The 22,369-nt window shown below is 49.5% G+C and overlaps 1 protein-coding gene across 2 annotated transcripts in view; it reads left to right on the top strand.

Moving 5' to 3' along the window:
• Positions 1-22,369, top strand: part of CAPSL (calcyphosine like) — a 117,777-nt gene that overhangs the window by 73,222 nt on the left and 22,186 nt on the right. The window lies entirely within an intron of this gene.

The following is a 22,369-nucleotide window of genomic DNA, read 5'->3' as shown; positions in this document are numbered from 1 at the left end:
ACAGGGAGGGAGGAGGGAGACAAGGAGGTGGGGGTCACAGAGGTGGAAGTGACTGTTGGCATGTCTGCATCGGAATGTTGCTTGTGTGAATGTCTGCGTGATCTGTGGTGCTTATGTTTGGATGAGCTGCTCTTGGGTGTTGAGGTGTGTGCAGGCTGGTCTGATGGTGTGGGTGGGACAGGCAGAGGAACAGGAGACTGGGAGGAGGGAGTCAGTAGAGGGAGGCAGGAGACAGGGACAATGGCTGCCGTCAGTGCTGAGGCCAGAGCCTGGAACGATCGCTGATGGGCAGCCTGACCCGAATGAATGCCCTCCAGGTACGCATTGCTGCGATGAACCTCCCTCTCCACCCCCTGGATGGCATTCAAAAGGGTAGTCTGCCCAACAATGAGCGTTCGGAGGAGGTCAATGACCTCCTCACTGAGGGCAGCGGGGGTAACAGGGGCAGGGCCTGAGGTGCCTGGGGCGAAGGAGATGCCCGGCTTCCTGGCAGAGCGGGCACGGGGCGAACGCTGAGGGCCTGCTGGGAGGGCGGAGATGGTGCGCTGGGTGGCGGCTGTACCTGTAATGGCGGGGGGCACGGATGGTGCCACCCCCGCAAGGGAGCTCCCTTCCGAGGACGTGTCCGTGTCGCTGCAGGGTCCAGTCGTCCCCGTTGTGGAGCTCCCCTCGCCCTCCGTCTCACTGGTCCAGTCAGACTCTGTGGCATGGCCCTCCTGGGCCATGTGAGATGCAGCTCCCTCCTGCCCCGATGCCACTTCTCCTCCGCCTGATGATGCTGATGCACACAAGCACAGAAAGACAAACAAAAAGGGGGGGGGGAGAGAGAAATAAAGAGATTTTGAGTACATGGATCACCGGTACAGTTAGCGGACATGACAGACACAGATGCCCCCTGCACTAAGTTGCGCACTTGGGGTCCGCTACGCATTCCGTGGAACATGCCCTACACGCCTAGAGTTGACAACTGCACCCATGGATGACACGGCCCAGGGATGGCTGTACTGACACACTACTGAGGGTGGTGGCTGGGGACACAGGGGCTTACGGGGGTGCCCAGCCTACAGATATCGCCCTGGCCTAGGGGGACCCACAGCCCTCCTCCCCCACCCAGACACCTCCACTGCGCGACAACAGAGTAGATAATGCTTGTACTCACCCCCTTGTGTCTGCTGTGCTGCCCTCACGCGCCCATCCAAATCAGGGTAGGCCACCGCCAGGATCCGGAACATCAGGGGGGTCAGTTGACGTCAGGCACCCCGCCTACGTTGGGAGGCCATCCCCAGCAGAGACTCGGCGGTCTTCTTGGTCCCGCGGCGGATGTCCTCCCACCTCTTGCGGCAGTGGGTGCCCCGTCGATGGTGGACCCCCAGGGTCCGGACTTCCTTGGCGATGGCACGCCAAATCCCGATCTTCTCATGGGCGCGGACCTATGTGACACGTACAGGGAGGGAGAAATACCACGTTCAAGTTTGTCTGCATTTTCGTTGCCAGTGGCCCAACGCCCACCATCCCCGCCAGGCCCCCCGCCATGCCCCCCGCCAGGCCCAACATGCCCCCCATCCCCGCCAGGCCCCCCGCCATGCCCCCGCCAGGCCCAACATGCCCCCCATCCCCGCCAGGCCCCCCGCCAGGCCCAACATGCCCCCCATGCCCGCCAGGCCCCCGCCATGCCCCCGCCAGGCCCAACATGCCCCCCATCCCCGCCAGGCCCCCCGCCAGGCCCAACATGCCCCCCATCCCCGCCATGCCCCCCGCCAGGCCCAACATGCCCCCCATCCCCGCCAGGCCCCCCGCCATGCCCCCCGCCAGGCCCAACATGCCCCCCATCCCCGCCAGGCCCCCCGCCAGGCCCAACATGCCCCCCATCCCCGCCAGGTCCCCCGCCAGGCCCAACATGCCCCCCATCCCCGCCAGGCCCCCCGCCAGGCCCAACATGCCCCCCATCCCCGCCAGGCCCCCGCCATGCCCCCCGCCAGGCCCAACATGCCCCCCATCCCCACCAGGCCCCCCGCCATGCCCTCCGCCAGGCCCAACATGCCCCCCATCCCCGCCAGGCCCCCCGCCATGCCCCCGCCAGGCCCAACATGCCCCCCATCCCCGCCAGGCCCCCCGCCATGCCCCCGCCAGGCCCAACATGCCCCCCATCCCCGCCAGGCCCCCCGCCATGCCCCCAAGCCAGCCAGTGGCCCCAAATCCATATTGAATTAAACTCACTTGTTGGTCTGGAGGACCGTAGAGTAGCGCATACTGGGGGAGGACCCCATCCACAAGTTTCTCCAACTCCTCTCCAGTGAAGGCAGGGGCCCTTTCCCCAGTCGCAGCAGCCATTGTCCCTTCCAGACCGAGGTCACAGCAACACTTGCAGTATAGGTCCTCTCCTGTGAAAGTTCAAGTCGCAAGTGGATAAGTAGATAGAAAATGGCGGTCACGTCCGCTGCGGTGCGTACCGCGGCGGTGCGTACCGCCACCGCCGGCGCCCTTCGCCATTGGCTCCTGAAACCCATAGGCTTCAATGTTAACCAATGCGGCTTCGCGGCGCGGTCTTCGACCGCCGACCGCCGCGGTGTGCCACGCCAGCGCATTGACCTCACATCCCATTGTCACACTTCACAGGTCAGGCAGCCGCCATTTCGAGGGTCCACATGGCTCAATTTCAACTGCGTCACACAGGCCTAGGCCTTGCATAGCCACTCAGACACGCCATTCACTGCATAGAGAATCTTTTACTGTGCAAGCTGTGAGTACGTACCTGTGGGTTGCTTGACTGTGTGCTCCATGTTGTCCTTCCTAGGCACCGTCCGCTGGGTTTGGCGAGGAGACGGATGAATCCTCCCGTGTACAGGCCGCTGGTGGACCTGTCGACAATGGAAGCACGCCACATTATCCTGACCTACCGGCTTGACCGTGCCACTATACATGAACTGTGTGCCCAGCTGGAGCCCGACCTGATGTCCCCCATCCGCCAACCCACAGGGATTCCCCCTCTGGTGCAGGTCCTGTCAGTACTCCATTTCTTGGCAAGTGGGTCATTTCAGACAACAGTGGGAATTGCTTCTGGGATGTCTCAGCCCATGTTTTCGAAGGTGTTATCCAGAGTGTTGTCTGCCCTGATGAAATACGTGAGGAGCTACATCATTTTCCCTGAGGTGGGCGAATTGGCTACAGTGAAGGGTGATTTCTACGCCCTTGGACATATTCCCAACGTCATTGGTGCCATTGATGGGACCCATGTGGCTTTGGTTCCCCCAAGAGACAGGGAGCAGGTGTACAGGAACAGAAAAAGTTACCATTCCATGAACATCCAGGTGGTGTGTTTGGCTGACCAGTACATCTCGCATGTAAATGCCAAATTCCCTGGGTCAGTGCATGACGCCTACATCCTGAGGAATAGCAGCATCCCTTACGTGATGGAAGAGCTAGAGAGACACCGTGTATGGCTATTGGGGGACTCTGGGTACCCCAACTTGTCGTGGCTACTGACCCCAGTAAGGAATCCCCGGACCAGGGCAGAGGAACGGTACAATGAGGCCCATGGGCGTACTAGGAGGGTGATCGAACGCACCTTTGGCCTCCTAAAGGCCAGGTTTAGGTGCCTGCATATGACAGGTGGATCCCTAATGTACTCACCTAAGAAGGTGTGTCACATCATCGTGGCCTGCTGCATGCTTCACAACCTGGCTTTGCGCCGCCAGGTGCCTTTCCTGCAGGAGGATGGTCGAGACGGTGGTGTAGTGGCAGCTGTGGAACCTGTGGAGAGTGACGAGGAGGAAGACGACGGGGCTGAAACAGACAACAGGGACAGAATCATTGAACAGTACTTCCAATAGGACACAGGTAACAATTCAAACATAATTTAGTAAATGTGAACTACTCTCCTGCATCTCTGCTGCCTGTCTATTTGCCCCAGTGTATGATGACTGAGTTGTGGCTTTTCCCTCCCTATTTCAGATCTGGGGTCCCCACTACGAGTCCTGTGCTTCGTTTCCCCATGGACTACAGCTTTGTGGCAGCTGTTTGTTGACTTCACTATGTACAAGGACATATTTGCACTGTCATGTCAATTACAATATTTAATATATTTACTATACAACAGATAGTTTTGTGCAAAATAGGTGTTTATTTCAGTGCTCAAAATGGGATGGGTGGTTTCAAGTGGGTGGGGGCTATGGTGAAGGAATGTCCATGGCAGAGTCCAGAGTAACATTCACACAGGTGCATTGTCCAGAGGCCTGTGGAGAGATGGAGCATGGGCAGTTCAAGGATGGACAGGGTGACAATGTGGGACAGTGGGATGACATCAGGTGGTATCCTTTGCTGGCGGGGGTCTTGACATCCTACTCTGTCTTCTTGCGAGATCTCAGGGCCCTCTTGCGGGGTGGTTCTTCTCCTGCAGGAGGTGGGGGTCTGGTGGGCTGCTGTTGTGCGGGGGCCTCCTGTCCACTAGCGCCGGCGGAGGTGGTTGGCTGTTCTTGGTCCAGGCTAGTGGCAGGGGCCCTTTGTTGTTGTTGAGTGTCCGTCCTGGTGTTGATGAGGTCCTGCAGCAGCCCTACCATGGTAACCAGGGTGGAGGTGAGGGCTCTGATGTCCTCCCTGTACCCCCGATAGTGTTCCTCCTGCAGTACCTGGATCTCCTGGAACCGGGCCAGTACCGTCGCCATCGTCTCCTGGGAGCGGTTGTATGCTCCCATGATGGTGGTGAGGGCCTCGTGGAGAGTGGGTTCCCTGGGCCCGTCCCCCCCCTGTCGCACAGCTGCCCTCCGAGTTGCCCTGTTTTCCTGGGCCTCTGCCCCCTGGCCGGTGTGCCCACTACCACTGCCCCCAGGTCCCTGTTGTTGTTGGGGTGGTGGGTTATCCTGGGTGCCCTGTAGTGGTAGACACACCGCAGATTGACGCGCCCTGGAGACAGAGGCATGGGCCCGCTGGGTGGGAGCTGTGCTGGTGTTCCCAGAGGGGTTTGGGTCTGTAGTGGCCTGTGCCTGTGTGAGGGGAACCGACTGTCCAGAGGTCCCCGATGGTCCGGGCTGGTCATCAGTGTCCAGGTCGACAGAGCTGCTGTCATCGCTGACGGCCTCTTGGGTGGGGGGGTGTGGAGAATTCTGGGCCCTCCGTGGCGGTGTGTTGACGGTCGGGTCCTGCAGGGGTATAGAGGTATGGTTATAGTTTCAATGTGTGGCATATGGGTGTATCTGTGGGTTCCCGTGTCCCCAAGTGCTGGCATTCGTGTGTGGGGGCTTTGGTGAGGGTGGCTTGTGGGGGGGATGTGTATATGCATTGGGCATGCTTTGGTGTTGGGTGTCCATGCTTAGTGGACGCATGCAGGCCTAGGTTTTGGGATGTGTGGGTTGTGATGGTGAGACATTGGCAGGGAATAGGTGTGCTGGGGGTGGGGGTGAGGATGGTGGTGGGGGTGAGGATGGTGGTGGGGGTGAGGATGGTGGTGGGGGTGAGGGTGGGGGTGAGGGTGGGGTTCGAGGATGGGGGTGAGGGTTGGGGTATGATTTGGCATGCAGGTGGGGGGGAAGCAGTATTGAAGCTTCAACTTACCAGAATCCATTCCTCCGCCGACTCCTGCGAGGCCGTCAGGATGCAGGATGTTCAAGACTTCCTCCTCCCATGTTGTAAATTGTGGGGGTTGAGGTGGGGGTCCTCCGCCAGTCTTCTGCACGGCGATGTTGTGCCTGGATACCATGGAACGCACCTTCCCCCGTAGGTCGTTCCATCGCTTCCTGATGTCTTCCCGATTTCTGGGGTGCTGTCCCACAGCGTTGACCCTGTCGACAATCCTCTGCCATAGCTCCGTCCTCCGGGCAATGCTGGTGTATTGGACCTGTGTGCCGAAGAGCTGGGGCTCTACCCGAACGATTTCCTCCACCATGACCCTGAGTTCTTCGTCTGAGAAGCGGGGGTGTCTTTGGGGTGCCATGGAGTGGTGTGTATGATGTGTGGGGTGGAGTATGTGTAGTTAAGTGTGTTGAGTGTGGTGGTGTGTGTTGTTTTGTGTGTGGATATTGTGTGGGTGATGGTGTAGTGTGCCTCTGTGTGATGGTATTCTGTGATCGCTGATGTGTCTCTCAGTGCTTCTTTCTGAATTTTTGGTCGTAGGGGTTTGTGGGTGATGTGGGTGTGTGTTTTATATTGTATTGTGTGTGTGGGAGTGGTGTGTGTATGTGTATCAGGTGTGTGGAATTCAAATCGTCCAATGTGGCTGAGTTTTGTTCGTTTGTGTGTATTCTGACCGCGGCGGTGTGTACCGCCAATGGAAAACCGCGTTTGAAAGACCGCCGCGTGGATTCGTGGGTCGTAATGGCATGGGCGTATTTCTGTTGGCGTGACGGTGGAGGTTTGGTCACCTCCACTTTTCCGCCGACCGCTGGTCTGGCGGTCTGTTGTGGCTGTCGGATTTTCGGAGGTTTGGCTGCTGCGGGTCAGAATGACCGTGGCGGGTTACCGCGACCGCGGCGGAATTATGGAGGATTTCTGACCGGCGGTAGGCGCCTTTTACCGCCGAGGTCAGAATGACCACCTATATGTTGCGTGCTGCTCATGGTAGCCCTTCCTTGCAAATACTTATCTGACCTTTACACAGTTCCCCTTAACACAATATGAATGACTTGTGGTTTTTAGGACACCTGTGCTAAGGAAGGATACACCCTTCTGTTCCACCCTGTTCATGCTAAGTGAACATTTTGAAAGCAACAGTTGGTGCAGCTTTAAAGAAAAACTCTCATTCTAATGTGGCTTGGGCCTCTTGTGTGTTTCAGCACAGCTAACTTAACAATGCAGCATGTGTATAAGTTTCCTAAGTAATAAGTGTTTGTTTGTCCTAAATATGACCTGCCTTTTCTATTGATCCCACAGTCTGTCTTTTTTTAACATGTCATGTATTAAGCCTTTCACTACTTACATTGGTTTACAACTATCTAGCCTAAAATGTTTGTATTGGGATTTGGGAACTTTTGTTTGTTTGTATGTGATGTATTCCTATTCTTCCTACATCACTAGCACTCCCAGCTCCCCTGTACACACTACACTTGCCTAGGTGGGGGACCACCCTTTGCATTCCACTTTCTTAGTATATGGTTTGTGCTCCCCCTAGGCCCATTTCTAACTATTGTGATTTTCACTATTTGCACTGTTTTCTCACAGTTTTTAAGCCTATTTTGCATACAAGTGTATATAATATGTGTATTACTTACATCCTAAGGGAGTAGAGTCTCTATGGTATTTTTGGTATTTGTGTCACCAAAATAAATTACCTTTATTTTTCTAACACCGAGCGTTCTCTTTCATGTGTATAAGTACTAAGTGTGACTACAGTGGTATTGCATGAGGTTTGCATGTCTCCTAGATAAGCCTTGGTTGCTCATCCACAGCTACCTCTAGAGAGCCTGGCTTCTAGGCACTGCCTACACTACACTAATAAGGGATAACTGGACCTGGTATAAGGTGTTATTACCATAGGTACCCACTACACACCAGGCTAGCCTCTTACAGTTCTGAATGGTCTTGAGGCGGTGCAGGAGCTGGGTGGGAAATCCGCATTTCCGTAATGTGGTTTGCTGCTGATGATGGCTTGGATAACTGTCTTTCTAGTTTCGTTGGAGATCCATTTGAAGATCTTATATAGCATGCAGAAGTTATGGAAGCTTGAGTAGAACACTGTGTTTATCTGCTTTTTGAAGGTAAGTTTGCTGTCAATGATGATGCCAAGGTTGCGTGCGTGGTTTGTAGGGGTTGGGAGTTGTCTGAGCATAGATGGCCACCAGGAGTCTTACCAGGGGGAGGGGTTGCTTCTGAAGATGATCACCTCCGCTTTGTCTGTGTTCAGTTTCAAATAGTTAGATCTCATCCATTCGGCAACCTGAGTCATGGTATTGCTGATGTTGACTGGGGTGGCGTGGTCTTCAGAGAGGGAGAGTATTAGTTGCGTGTTGTTGGCGTAGGATATGATGTTGAGTCCATTGATGTGGACGAGCTCGGCTAACTTCATCACGTAGGCATTGAAGAGGGTGGGGCTAAGGGAGGCTGCTTGAGGGACGCCGCAAATGTACTTCGGTTCTGACATGGAGGGTTGGAGGCGTACCTTCTGGGTGCAGCCTATGATAAAGGCATGCATCCATTTGAGGGCATTGCTTCGGATCTCGATGTTGTGAAGTCTGGAGTTGAGGGTGAAGTGGGAGAAGTGTTCAACACAGTGGAGAGGTCTAGGAGGATCAGGGCCGCTTTCTCTCTGTGGTCCAGGAGGGTCTTGATGTCTGTTGCGGTGAGGAGGGCTGTCTCTGTGCTGTGGTTGGGAGGAGTCTAGCAGTTTGTGTCTTTCAAAGTGTTTGGAGAGTTGCTTGTTTATGGCTTTTTCCAGGACCTTCGCTGGGAAGGGGAGCAGAGACAGGGCAGTCATTTTTCAGCTTGCTTCTGTTGGCAAAAGGTTTTTTCAGGAGCAGTTTGACCTCTGCTTGTTTCCATGCTTCTGGGATGGTGGCAGTCTCCAGATGTGAGTGCGGAAGCTGCTGATCTTCTTCTGACCCTGTTTGAAGATGTAATGTGGGCAGGGTTCATTGAGTGTGCCGGAGTGGGTTGAGGTCATGAGGGCACCTGTTTCCTGTATCAATAGTGGCATCCAGTTTGTGTTGAGGTAGCTGGGGAAGTCCTCAGATGGAATCAGAAGGTGATCTATGTTGGTGGGTTGTGGAGGAAACGTGCTGTGGATGGCTATGATCTTGTCATGGAAGTAGTGGGCAAGAGAGTTGCGGAGGTTCTGGGAAGGTTAGATTGTGTTTTTGGCAGCTGCTGGGTGGGAGAACTCTTTGACAATCTTCAAGAGTTCCTTTTGGTGTTTGGTGCTTTCCTCAGTGTTGCTGAGTAGATAGAAATGTTTAAGTGAAATCTTTTTACTATTGCCTAAAAGCCAACTAAAGATGCAAGATAAGAGAAACTAAATTGATCCTTATGGTTTGCAGAAAAAATGCATTCTCTTGCCATAGTCTAGTTATGAGGCATCAGAAGCTTTGTCTCAGCAGGCTTTTATCACCCAGCAATAAAGGACAGATACACAATTTTGTGGATTGCCTGCAATCAGTAGGAAGCACCAGTATGTGCCTTCACAGATCTTGATGATCTTCCCAGATGGTTGATTTCTGATGCCTCAGAACTCCTAGCACAGCTTTGATGGTCAGCCCAAAATTGACTGGTGGGGTCACAACATTCTCTAGGGCATAGATCAAGCTCCTCATCTAAACTTAAAGTGCAGCTGCTTGATCACACAGTGCAGGAGAGCAGCGATGGGCTCCACTGTTTCTAGAAATGACACACAGCTTCCTCCCTGGTGCTCACTAGAGTAATAGCAAGAGCTGAACAGTACACTTCTGCTCATCATAAGTCCTTTTTGAAAAGCAGGACTGTCACCACACTTAGCTTGCAGAACTTTCTGGCTAATGCAATTTGAACAATGATTGTGCACACAGTAGGACTAGGCCAGCATAAAGCACAGAAACATTAAATACAAAGGGCCTTATTCTGGTTACCAGACATACCTCTTCTGCTCTCTAATTATGCCATGAAATTGCCACCATTTACACCACAGTGAGTGCATCCATACTTTTTGCTATTTCTTCTCCTGTCTAGGCCCTAAGGTAACCATTTGTAGTACTCAAGAATCCAAACATTGTTTCTGGCTGCCTTGATCATCTGGTTCAGTGGGTTTAGGAGCATGTGAGACAAAGTGACTCTACATAGCTATAGGCAAACCTGCCATGAGCTATGTTAATTTAAACAAATACTAAATATAATAGATGAGCTCCTGGCAGCTGATGAGGCATCATGGGACACGCAAGATCTGAATGCAAAAGAAGAGAAGCAGTGGTTCACACAGGACAGCAGCATTTAGGCTGCCTAATCTCGAAAAAAGAACAACAAATGCTGATTTACATAGGTCCAGCCACAGTGAGACTGCCAAGTGCTGAATGCAGCAGGAACAAGCAGCTGCTTATGCATTGTTGTTTTTTCAGTCACCTCTTTATCACCTGGATTCAGTGTGTGTCCAGCACTACCTCTGGTAGCATGACTCCCATCAGCATGAAGACAAAGGAAAGATTACATGTGGGAGACCTGTATTTGTAGTTGCAAGAAAAGATGCAACTTCCTGCTTTCGTCTTTTCTGATACAGGGTGTAGCCTTCATGTTTATTCTGTTTACTCCCTAGTTAACTAACAAGGAAAGTTTTTCACAACATTAGAGTAGGCTGCAAGATTACTAAATAGCATTTTTACATCAGTGTTTTAATAATCAGGATGTGGTAAGCTCAAGTGTGTTTTTTTTCAGTCCGTTTTGAATAGTTAAAGGGCCTTGTCTTAATTTCATAGGGATGTGAGTCCATATTTCTGTAGCAAAATCTGGAAACGAAGGAATATTATTGAGGGGACAGATTCACAAACTGCATTTGTAGTACGAAAAATAGTACTTTATTAATACTATTTACTACAAAATGGATTCACAAACCTTCAAGTAGAAATCTCCTACACCACCTCTCCTGTCTTTTCTGTAGACAGATCCTGAAACATTTAAGCTTACTTGTGAATGGCCAGTGGGAGTGGCTGGGAAAAGGGTAATATTTACTACTAAGTGAGATGTGTTTCGGAGGAGTAAGGAGGGGCTTAAGGAGAGATAAGGATGGGTTCAGGGAGGGACAGACACCCTCCAATAAAAGAGTAAAGACTTTATTAAGATCTCAGCGGCAACTGTCCCGCTGCCGGTTTTCTGATAGAAAACCCGTCTGCCAGGTTGGCGGCCCGGCCACCCGATTTAGATGTTGGTGGTACCATAAGCAATAGAGTGCCCGAGTCCTGCCATCTCAGGCAGGAAACACCATCCTCGTCAACAGCGCCATTGGAAATGGTGACTGCCAGTGGGACTCCAGCCACCCTTACCGCCAAGCGGATTTGGATGTGCCTTCCCGCCAAGTCAACTGTGATGGTGCTACCTCCACACCTGAGTTGGCATATTTGAGGGGAAATGCTGCCACTGGACCATGGAGAAAACATTATTGCTCCATCTCCAGACTTGAAGATAGGGAATCCGTATTGCCAGTGTACGTTGTGTGGGCACTGCACATGAGCTTGGGACCACTTCAGTCATATACATGTCACAGTGATATTTTTTAATTACTGTGACATGCATATGTCAGGAATACAATTGTGTCAGACATGGATGGGGACACACTGTTACAAGATACATGTCACAGGCATACACAAAGGTAATTTTGGTGTCAGTATTCATTGCCAAATGAATGCTGGCACAACAATGATGCTAACTTGTCAACTATGTCCATGTGTGCAAATTGCAAAGGGGCCCTGTCTGTACCTGTGATATTGTGCTTCCAGTTGTGTATGTGAGTCAGTATGGTTATATGTGTGTGTGCGATTATATTGGCTGGTTGAGATGAGGGGACAGGAGTGGATGAAATGGTTGTGTCAGAATGTGTGCCACTTTCATATGGGTCTGATGTTGTTGAGTATGTTTGGTTGTGTTACCGTGTGGAACATTGAGGAGTATTGTTATGTGGTGGTTGTTGTCGTAATGTGTGTGTTGGTGTAGATGAGTATATAGTTTTGTTTGTTGTAATTGTGTGTGGATGTAGTGTCAGTGTGTGTATGCTGTGACATAGATGTATGGCAATGTTTGTTTTCGGCAAGTATGTGGTGTGTTGTGGAATGCAAATGGATAATAGTGTGTATGTAGTCAGTTGTGGAGTGTGTTGTATAGGGGGAGACATATGGCTAAGGTACAGTACGTGTGTGTGACTTAGATCTATTCCATAGCCACTGCCATTGTACAATGTCAATTGGGTCCCACTGCAGCCTCTTTCCGTCAGCAGTCCCCCACCAGTACACCCCTGCAGAGCTGTAACATATAAATATGGCTATTGGTAAACTGCCAGCCTGATGTCTAGGAAGAACTCTGCGTTGTGGCGGTCAGCAGCCCAGCTGCAATACATCTAAAACTGCGGTTGAAACATCGTCTTCTTGGTGGAGTGCTCGGGTCCACCGCAGATGTGGATGGACAGTCTTACCTTTAAGATCTAAATCAGGCCATAAGTCCATTGCTATTTATAAACTGTACCTCTAAAGGTACTTCAACCAAATATACCCAAAACAGTAGTAAATAGTAAATATATATCTATATATAGATATACATTTTTTTCCTAGTTTAAAGGAAAAAAAACAAAGGTTAAAGTAACATTATAGTTAGGTGAACATTTCAGTGACAGTGTAATGTTTTAAACAAAAAATCACAAGGTTACCAGTTACGGTTATCTCAAGTAATTACAACTCATGTCCTAAAGTAACAATAATTTGTGCCCCCGCCATGCACAGTGTAGTCATCAATGATGTCAGCTCGGTTGTCATCAGTAATGCTGTCAAAAATGTCACTGAACATGTTGTGAGTGTTATAATATGACAGGTCAAAAGCAGTGTATGACAAAGGCGTAACATCACTTTAACCTTTGTTTTTTTCCAGTTAGTTTATACATTTTTTAATGTAAAGTAAGATATAATTACAGTTCCTAACTATATCGTCATTTTAACCTTTGTTTTTTCTGTGAATTTTCTTTTTAACATAGTGTATTATTTTATTAACATACGTAAAGCCAGCCCCATGTCACACACAACCTTCACCGGTGTGTAGTATTGGGTTGGCTGCAAAGCTTGGCCAGGCCCTGTATCTAACCCCTCACAGGCAAGGAACCAAAGCCGTACACAGCCTTCAGCCATGCGTGGCGTGAGACTGGGCACAGGGCCTGCGGACCTGGATTTGAGCCCAAACCTCTGCGAGCACCCAGCTCCTGCTGCATACAGCCTTCTGGCATGCGCAGTGTGCGGCTGGTTTACCCCGTCCTGTCAGCACTCTGGCAGACGTACTGACTTTGTCAAAGAGTCACAACACCAGAATGTTAAAAGTGGAACTATTGACTTAATCAAGCGGTGAGTATATAAACATATCTTAAGCACATCTGTCATCTTTGTCCAAAAATCATCAATAATTTTAACCAAATGTATATTTTAGTTATACACACAATGCAATAATTACAAAAAATAAAATCAACAAATCTGTGAGTTGTTCTTTTACATATTATGATTGCATTTTTTGCGCTGAAAGTCTAAAGAAAAGCTCAGATATGGGCGGGCTTGCCATCGGAAATGGCGGACATGTAATCACAAGGCTCAGCTCTGGCTGGGATACTTATCCTAACTGATTGCTGATTTGGGGACCCGCCTGAGGCAGCAAGTGCTCTTCGAGTGATGGAGCAGGGCTGCGCTATTTGGCAAGGCGTTGCTGTGCAGCCTTGAGGAGAGAAGCAGAGAGTGGTGGCAACTTTGCTCTTCGGCAGTGACCGGAGGCCAGGCCCGCCTTATGGGGGCCAAACATCTCTCTGGTGGCTGGTTGAGGCTACAGACGCCTGGCTGAGATGCTCCCAGCAACGAAGCAAAGTCTGGACCTGAGAAGACACTGGGAATCGGACCTGCTAGTGGGGGAGTGTGCCGGACTGAGACAGCAAATACACATTCGGCCAGAGCCACATGCAGTAGCTGAGGCCTGAGTGAGCGGGCTGCCTCCTGGCAGGGCCTGGTGCGTGCAGACCTCCTAGGGGCATGCAAAGGACAGACAGAGGCACTCTGGGAGGTGCTACTAGCAGACAGTATTGGCGGTCCAGGCGAGGGCAGAGTGCCCGGCTGTGCTGACCTGGGCTGCATAGATAAAGATTACGGGCTGACCAAATGCGGGGAGAGTGGCGCCATTTGGCATACTGTGCGGGGGCAAGAAGATCCCCTTAGGTTTGGCGAGGCCAACCTGGCACCTGGGTATGCTGGGGGTACAGGCTGGCCCAGAGTGCGGCTTCACAAGATTACATTAGAGACAACTGCTTCCAATCTGGCTTTGGAGGGGGCCCATAGGGGACCCTGATGGCGGAGTAGACATGCCTGTTCGCTGGGACGAGCTCTTGCCTGGCTGTTCCCCGTGCGGGGGGAAACAGGTGGGGGCAGCCTTGTACTGACCAGCAGTGGGGAGTTGGACTAGCGGGTCCCCGAGGCCTGCTCTCTGGACAAAATGGGCGAGCGGAGATCCAGTTGAAAAGGTTGGGATGTGCTAGACCTGCGACAGCTAAGATACATCACGGGAAACCAGGTGGAGGGGCGCTACCACATGCCCTGTGAGGAGTGACTGTGGAGACAGCGCCCCATTGGCTGCTGAGAGGCCTCTGAACTGCAGAACTGAGGACTGAGAAGGGGACCTGTGACCAACGAGGGGTTTCAGAGCCCAGATTTCAGAGTCTGTCTGCGGCACAGATGCTGTTCTACTTGACACACTGGTAAGGAGCCAAAACATTATCCTTCATTTGGAGCCTACTGGGGCCGAATGGCGGCAACGTTCTTGTCACAAACCTGAGTGCTATGGTACTATATCTGATAGACATTGCTAGGCCCACCCCTCTGTCTCCAGTAACCGGGCTGTACTGCTGCAATGTGCGTCACTGGCCTGTCATCCCGCTGGCCAGAATATGGGGAAACCCAAGACTTGACAAATGGGTGCCTCGGGGTCGGAGTCGGGGACAGGATCACCAACTCAGTGAGAGGAGGAAGGCCCTAAGGGAGCAGCTTCCTCATTACAAATGCAATTTGATAGGATGCTGCCCACCATTGCAGACACAAAGGTGGCACTCCAGCAAGACTTTAGAGCAGTTTCGGTGGGATTGGACCTCCTGAGGCCAGAACATTCCAAACTTGCAGATAGGGTGAAGGATGTAGAGTTGGAACCTGAGGAGTTCAGGCCAGCTCATGGGGTTGACACAGCAAGTTGCAGCAATAACAGACAGAGCATGTGTGTTGAAACACAGGGCAGAGGATGCCGAAAGCCGCAGTCGGCAGAATAATATCCGCATAGTGCGGCTTCAAGAGGACACTGAAGGCAGAGATATGGTGGCCCATTTTATCAGTGGCTTCAGACAGAAGTCACTCTGGAACACCTGACACCATTCCTGCCTGGCTGCAGGCTCCTGGCACTGCAGGGATAGAGACACCCTCCTACAGAGATCTAGAGAAAATGGCCCATACAGCATTAATAACAGCAAAGATTACAGAGCCTCTGTTCAAGCTAAACAGGCCTCGTACATGGAAGTGAAAAGAGCGCTTAGAGACAAGGGGATCCGGTATTACCTGATGTTCCAGGTGAAACAAAAGCTAAAGCTAGATGGCAAAACCCACTCGTGTGAGGACCCTAAGATGGCGTGGGACTGGCTAGACCTGTACAAAGCTGGATCGGCCCCTTCTGGATCCCATGGGGAGGTGGGAAGGAAGAATCGTGGATCCAGGAAAAGGCAGCGGAAGACCCGGAGCAGTCATATGTCTAACAAACCGACACAGATGGAAACGGAAAGTGACAGGGCAGTGGCCCTGCAGGCAGTAGCAGACATCAAGACTAGGACAGGATCTGAGTCTGAGCTGTATTGTGTGTCAGAAAATCAGTCAGACTCGGATCGTTGCTGGCACAGAAAGATTTACTGGTGGTGACCCCCCCTAATCAATGGGAGAACTAATTTGGCACCGCGATACACCAGACCCATGACACATGAGGCTAAGGTTGGTTGCGCCTCTGCTGTGGAAAAGAACAGTTCATGCACAATGGGATGCCCATTTTCTGAGGCTGCTCTATGTAACTACTGAGGCGACTGAGAAGACCCAATCTTGGGACAATCCTGTTGTCACTGATCAACAATCTGCTCGAATGACAGTCCAGACTGGCCTCTGACAAACGGCCGCATCTCAGCTGTAGCGGATCTCCACACCCTGCTTTTCTTCCCTCCGGCACCCCCCAATCACTTGACTCCTAAAAGGAGGCTAGTGGAGTTGGACTAATGACACTGGTTTCTGGTTATCGTGGGTTTGGGCAGCTGGCCATTGCCAAGCGAACCCTGGGAAAGGGGAATTAATTTTTGGGATGTGTTTTGTTTTTTGTCTCTGACAGCCGTGAAGGGGAGGATGGACTCCCAGATGGACTAGCTGTAAGTGGTCATGATACAAGTATCCCAATGGCTAACTAACACAGGGTTAGTATGCATGTCCTGGAATGTGCAAGGCTTGGCATCTGCAGCAAAACACCATAACATAAACAGGTATATGAAACGCAGGGGGATACACATTGCCATTCTGCAGGAGACCCACCTCGTAGGGGGTGGAGGTAAAAAGACTGCTCCGTAGATGGCGTAGCTGACTATATGGCACCACCTATTCAGCATATGCACGATGTGTGCTGGTGTGGGTGAGAGCTGGCACCCCGTTTGAGCCCTTTCAAACATTGATTGATGTGGAGGGGTGATGCATACTGTGAAGGGGAGATTACTGGGGAAAGCAATAACTTTGGGGAGTATATACACACCCAAACAGGACCAGTTGCCTTTCTTCTACTCTGTCGGCCCTATTGGTGCAACTTGTAGGCAGAGACCTATAGGTAGGTGTGGAATTTAACTGTGTTACTGATGTAATTGGACCGTTCTACACCCCTTCTACCTGGGGTACCAGCCCAGAAGATGGCATCAGGCTTCTGAGAATGGCTCCAGCTTTGAGAGCTGACTGACATCTGGTGGACCCATCATGACGCGGAACAAGTCTAATTTTTCTACTCCCATATTTATTCCTTACACACACCCCTGGACAGATATTATTTGCTTTAGACCTATGAGTCAATAAACCACCTTCACAGAATGCTTAGGGCACACATTGTCAGATTACATCCCTTGTTAGTAGGGCTTAGACTGCTGGATGCTAGGGCTTTGATCCTGATGTGACCCTTCCAGCCGGTGGGATTGGAGGATCCATGTTAGCGGGAGACACTACACATGGCCATAGTGGAGTATTTTGATACAAATCAGGGAAATGCTTCATCAACCTCGCTGGAGTGGGAGGCTTTTAAAGCCGTAGTTTGTGGCCATTGCATGGGGCACTCTGTGGGTATTAGTAAAGAACTTAATGCAGAACTCTGTACTTTGGATACCTCACTTCACACACTTGAGAACACCTTGGGTCCAGATATTGCGACATGCCAGCCTTCTACTTGACACAAAGGAATGCTATAATACTATATTAGAAAAACTGAGATGTCATGATTACAAATCTTTTATAGCGAGAAGTCATGTCACAGGTCCTCGTTATCCATGCAAGTCAACGCCATCTCCTCCTCCTGCTTCAACACTTTCTGCATGCTCTGAAAGATCTACAAATGGATACTCTCCGAAACCAGAAGAACAGTCACCCAAGCCCAAACTCCAGAAGAAGCTGCAACGCATCCAGAACACCTCCACATGCCTCATCCTGGACATCCCCGCCACTGCCACATCACAGACCACCTGAGAAACCAGCACTGGCTCCCAGTCAACAAGAGAATCACCTTCAAACTTCTCACCCACGCTCACAAAGCACTGCACAACACCAGACCAGAATACCTCAACAGACTGCTCTTCTTCTACACCTGACCCAGCATCTCCGCTCCGCCGCCTTCGCCCTTGCAACCGTCCCACACGTCCGCAGAACTACAACTGGCGGTAGATCATTCTCGCACCTCGCCACCAAAATGTGGAACACTCTTCCCACCCACCTGCGCCAGACCAAAGACCTCCTTACTTTCAGGAAACTTCTCAAGACCTGGCTGTTCGAGCAGTTACAGCACCTCTTCCCTTATCCCTCCCCCTCCTCAGCACCCTGAGAACCTCACGAGTGAGTAGTACGCTTTACAAATTCCTGATTGATTGATGGATTGATTGATTGAATAGGTGTAAGAGGGTGTATCTGGTGGTGAGAGAGGCTGGGAGAGTGTCTGTCTGGGTGTGAGAGTGCTTACATCAGTGTTTTAATAGGTACATCAGTTTGTGCGTGGGTCTGTGAGTGGGTGTATGAGACTGTCAGTGTGTCTGTCACTGGGTGTGTGACAGTTTGAGGGTGTGTGTAACCGAGTGGTTTTGTGGATGGGTGCGTGAGGATCTGACTGGTGCTGTGAGTGAGTGCATGAGTGTCTGAGTGGGTGTGTGATTGGGAGAAATATTGAAATAGAGAGAGAGAAATTGAGAGGGAGAGTTTTTTTAGGCATTGATGTACGATATACTTAGAATGAGATATTTCTGCACAATTCGAAAAGCAAAATATATTTGTTATTTAAAAAAGTAAGATCAGACCTTTCAGTATGATCCTTAAATAAATCTTTTTACTTAAAAAACAATAAATAGGGAAATTAGTCTGGCTGTACTCGAACCCTGAAAGCTCAGTGTGGTCACAGACCTTCACACTGAGCTACTGAATTTATTTTCTTTTTTGTAGCCCTTTATGGGCTAACTAGCATCGCAGGGGAACCAAGATGGCTGTCAACACTCAGATCTCAGCACAAGATCGGGAGGGGTCACAAATCCTTTGCGTCCCTAGATATAAATATTTTGAATTTCTCCAAACTACTGAACGGACTTACACCAAATAACTGAAAAGGCTCTTTCTGGACCAAGAGCTCCCTTTCTGCCAAATTTGGTGTAATTCCGTCCAGTGGTTTTTGCACTGTTCAATTTTTCCTAAGGGAAATAACATTCGAAACACTCTAAATTTCAACTCCCCCTTTATCTCGGCCTTGCTTGACAGATCATATTGAAACATTCCAGACAGCAGGTCACGTGACTGTCAGATTGTTTGGGAAAATTTTGTTAAGATTTGTCAAGCGGCGCGAAAGAAATAGGCAAGCAAAAAACAGCTTTTTCTTAGAAACTAGGTTCTAGCTATAACTACCTAGTGGCGTCCACCACTAGGTGATCTATATATTAAATGAAAAAAACAATGCTTACAGGGATGTTATAGATAGGAAATAAAATGAAAAGAAACATAGAAATTCACTTAAAAAACCAAAGGTGGTTACAGGGACATTATAGTTAGGCTCACATTTTAATGTACCAAACCATAGAAATTCCCCTCTTATAGTTAGTTATCGCAAGTAACTGTAACTCGTGCCCTAAGGTTACTATAACTTGCGCCCCTGCCGCGCAGTTTTTCAGTTAAAAATTGACTGTAAATATTACATTGATATTTACAGTGATGTTATCAAAGATGTTATGAGTGCTGTAATTTGAGGGGTAATTAGCAGTGCATGGCGAGGACTCCTTTTTTTTTTTCTGGGACTCTGCTGGAGCACTTCCTTATTGCCAATCAGATCTCACCATGAGATCGGGAGCATTCGTGGAGCATTTGCTTTCCTATATATATATATATATTATATATATATATATATATATATATATATATATATTATATATATATATATATATATAATTTACACCAAATAACAAAAAGGTCCCTTTCTGGACCAAGAGCTACTTTTCTGCCAAATTTGGTTTAATTCCGTCCAGTGGTTCAGGTGCCATCGCTGTTCAAAATCCCTATGGAAAAATAAATGGGGAAAACGCATTTTGGAACCCCCCCCCCTCCCTTTTATTATTGGCCCCCGCTTAACAAATCAACCTGAAACTTTTCAGACAGCAGCTGAAGTGAGCGTCATATTTTCATGGTAAAACAAAAAACGCTTTTTCTATAGAATTTGGGTCCTAACTAAAACTGTCTATATATGTATATAGATAGATATATTCACTTAAAAAAGTTTCTGAATTTACTCGCAAAAAGCCATCGAATTTCAGCAGTTATAGTTAGTTATTTCAAGTAACTATAACTCTCACCCTAGCGTACCTGTAACTTTTGGTTTCTTAAGTGAATTTCAGTTGTTTTATTAACATAAAGTCATTTGAATCATTATAAGTTAATCTAATCACCACTGCGCTCATCGGGGGTTGGCCACAGGGCCTAGTCTGCAAACAAGCCCCTATAACTTCCCAACCACACACAGCCAAAGGCTGTGCGCCGTGGTTGTTGGATTAACATATAGTAATTGACCCTGCGGCCAAGCCCCTATAACCGCCCAACCCCCACACTGTGTGCGTCAGGGGTTGGCCGAACCTTGTGCCACATGCCTTTCAGCTGTACACAGTTGCCAGCCCTGTATAACCACCCTTTATGGGATGGGATGGAAGAGAGAGAGAAAAAGTGAGAGCTTGAGAGACAGAAAGAGAATTTGAGAAATAAATTGAGAGAGGCCATCTATAGCACCACGAGGCGGGTTGCATGGCCCCCTCCATCAATTAATTTCACCCCTGGAAGGTAGAGGGCCCCCGGGCCAGGGGTCTGAGACAATCCTACTTCACATTATTAAGTGCCTTGGGGAGGTATAAGTCCTCAGGATGTGAGGAGCTGCATGCCATCCCCCCTGGCATTAAATTTATGTTTATCCCTGGGGAGGCGGAGGTCCCTGGTGCGGGCCAGGCGGGCCTCCCTGCATCACTTTAACAAATTTGTCACGATGAAGTGCCAGTCCTTGGGGCTGTGGGGGTGGGAGGGGCACCCAGCACCACTTTAACAACTTTGCCACAGTGAACTGGGAGCCCCTGGGGCTGCGGGGTGGTGGGGTGGGGGTAGGAGGGTTGGGGCACCCCCGCATCACTTTAACAACGCTACCCTAGGGAGGTTGCGATCATCGGGGAATCAGTGGATCACCCCAAATCTTTCCATGCACAGCAAGAAGTACCGGCACACTTTTTTTTATGGGGGAGAAGGAGCGGGTTTTTTTTTTGAAGATCTGTCAAACTGCGCCAAATATATAGGCAAGTCAAAAAACATTTTTCTTATGGAAATATGGTCTTAACTTTGCCTACTGGAGACCACCAGTATGTAAAATAACTACCTAATGGCAACCACCAGTAGGTAATATATCTCCCAGTGCAGGATAAAAGTTGAGTTCCCTGCCCGGGAGAGAGTGGGCAAAGAGCCACAGTGTTTCAAAGGTGAGTTCCTCGGAGCGCTGCACTATATCGTGCCCTGGGGGATGGGGTCCATGTGGCCAATACCTGCATAGGGAGGAGGGTGCGTGCCTCTACTTTTCAAATGACGTTGGATCTAGGGGATGGGGTCCCTGGGCCTGAGAAGGCTCGGGGTGGGGCTGCATGTTCCAGACCTCTTTATTTCTTATTCAACTGCGAGGGATGTGGGTCTGGAGCCATAGTGCAACTCCAGGAAGGCAACTGCATACCCCCTTCCCTTTAGTTCTTGTTCAACTACTTAAGGGTGTTTCTAAGGGTGAGGTATCAACAGGCGTGGGGGGGGGGGGGGTTTCAGTGCCATTGTAGTGAATGGCACAATAGATACCATTCACCTATTGTTCAGTTGCATTCACTGCAGTTCAGCGGCATTTACCTTTCCATTTATAACTTTCCATGGATGAATTTCTGCACCATATAGGTAAATTAAATGTGCCAGTCTGGTTTTACACCAATTTCAACATGTTTTAGGGATCAGAGAACATACACTGGGTACTGGATAACAGTTTTTCAGTGCTACAGTTAAAGCAGCAGGCGAGTCCCCAACAAAAAATAATGAAACACAGGGGTGACCACCCAAAATTGGGTCTCTTGCAACAGTAGGACTTTTGTCAATTTTGTGAAAATCTCATAACTTTCTGTCAGAGAAAGATTGAAAATCAGTTGGAAAAATATTGATACTTCCACGTTTTATTTTGGGTATTTTCTTATTACGGGTGATAGACCCACCCACACACATGGGGTGTTGTTTATATTGAAATAAGTGTGAGAACCCTGAGTGGTAGAACTTTTGGCAGTTTCTGCAACTTCCTGAAGTTTCTCTTACAGAAACCTGAAAACAAGCTGTGTTTTTAGTCTCAGTTTGACATTTTCAAGGACTGCCCCGGTTGTTTAATTCTCAGAAATGGCTGGAGTTGTTAGGTTTCCTTGGTTGTTGACTAATCTGGTCCCAAATACAAGAGCTACATACATCCCTGGAAAATTGAAAATCAATAGAAAACCACGATGTTTCATTGTTGGGTTTTGGGGCCTTTTCTGTTGCAGATGAGAGAGCCTCCCACTCAAGATAAGTAGCGCATGTATTAAGAGAAGTGTAGTAGAAACACAGAATAGTAATTTGTTATCTATTGAAGTTCCCTCTATGTCAATACAGACAACACAATTTGGAAAATGCCCTCTGTATCACATAATATGGGTAACCTCAAGTTCAGAGTTATACAGATATGCACTATTCCTGAACTCAGACTCCTTGGCACATTTCAGAACTGCATAACCATTATTCATACCCGATTAGTACATGGTCGGTTCACATTGAAAAATCATTGTAAACTGGAGCTCTGTTGATGTCTCTGGATATCATGTTTATGGCACTGTCAAACACGATAGTGACTATAGAGTTACTGAAACAGTATATCATTGAGGCAG

This window comes from Pleurodeles waltl, chromosome 1_1 (genome assembly GCF_031143425.1).
Source record: "Pleurodeles waltl isolate 20211129_DDA chromosome 1_1, aPleWal1.hap1.20221129, whole genome shotgun sequence".
NCBI lineage: Eukaryota > Metazoa > Chordata > Amphibia > Caudata > Salamandridae > Pleurodeles > Pleurodeles waltl.
This window is presented reverse-complemented; position numbering and strand designations above follow the sequence as displayed.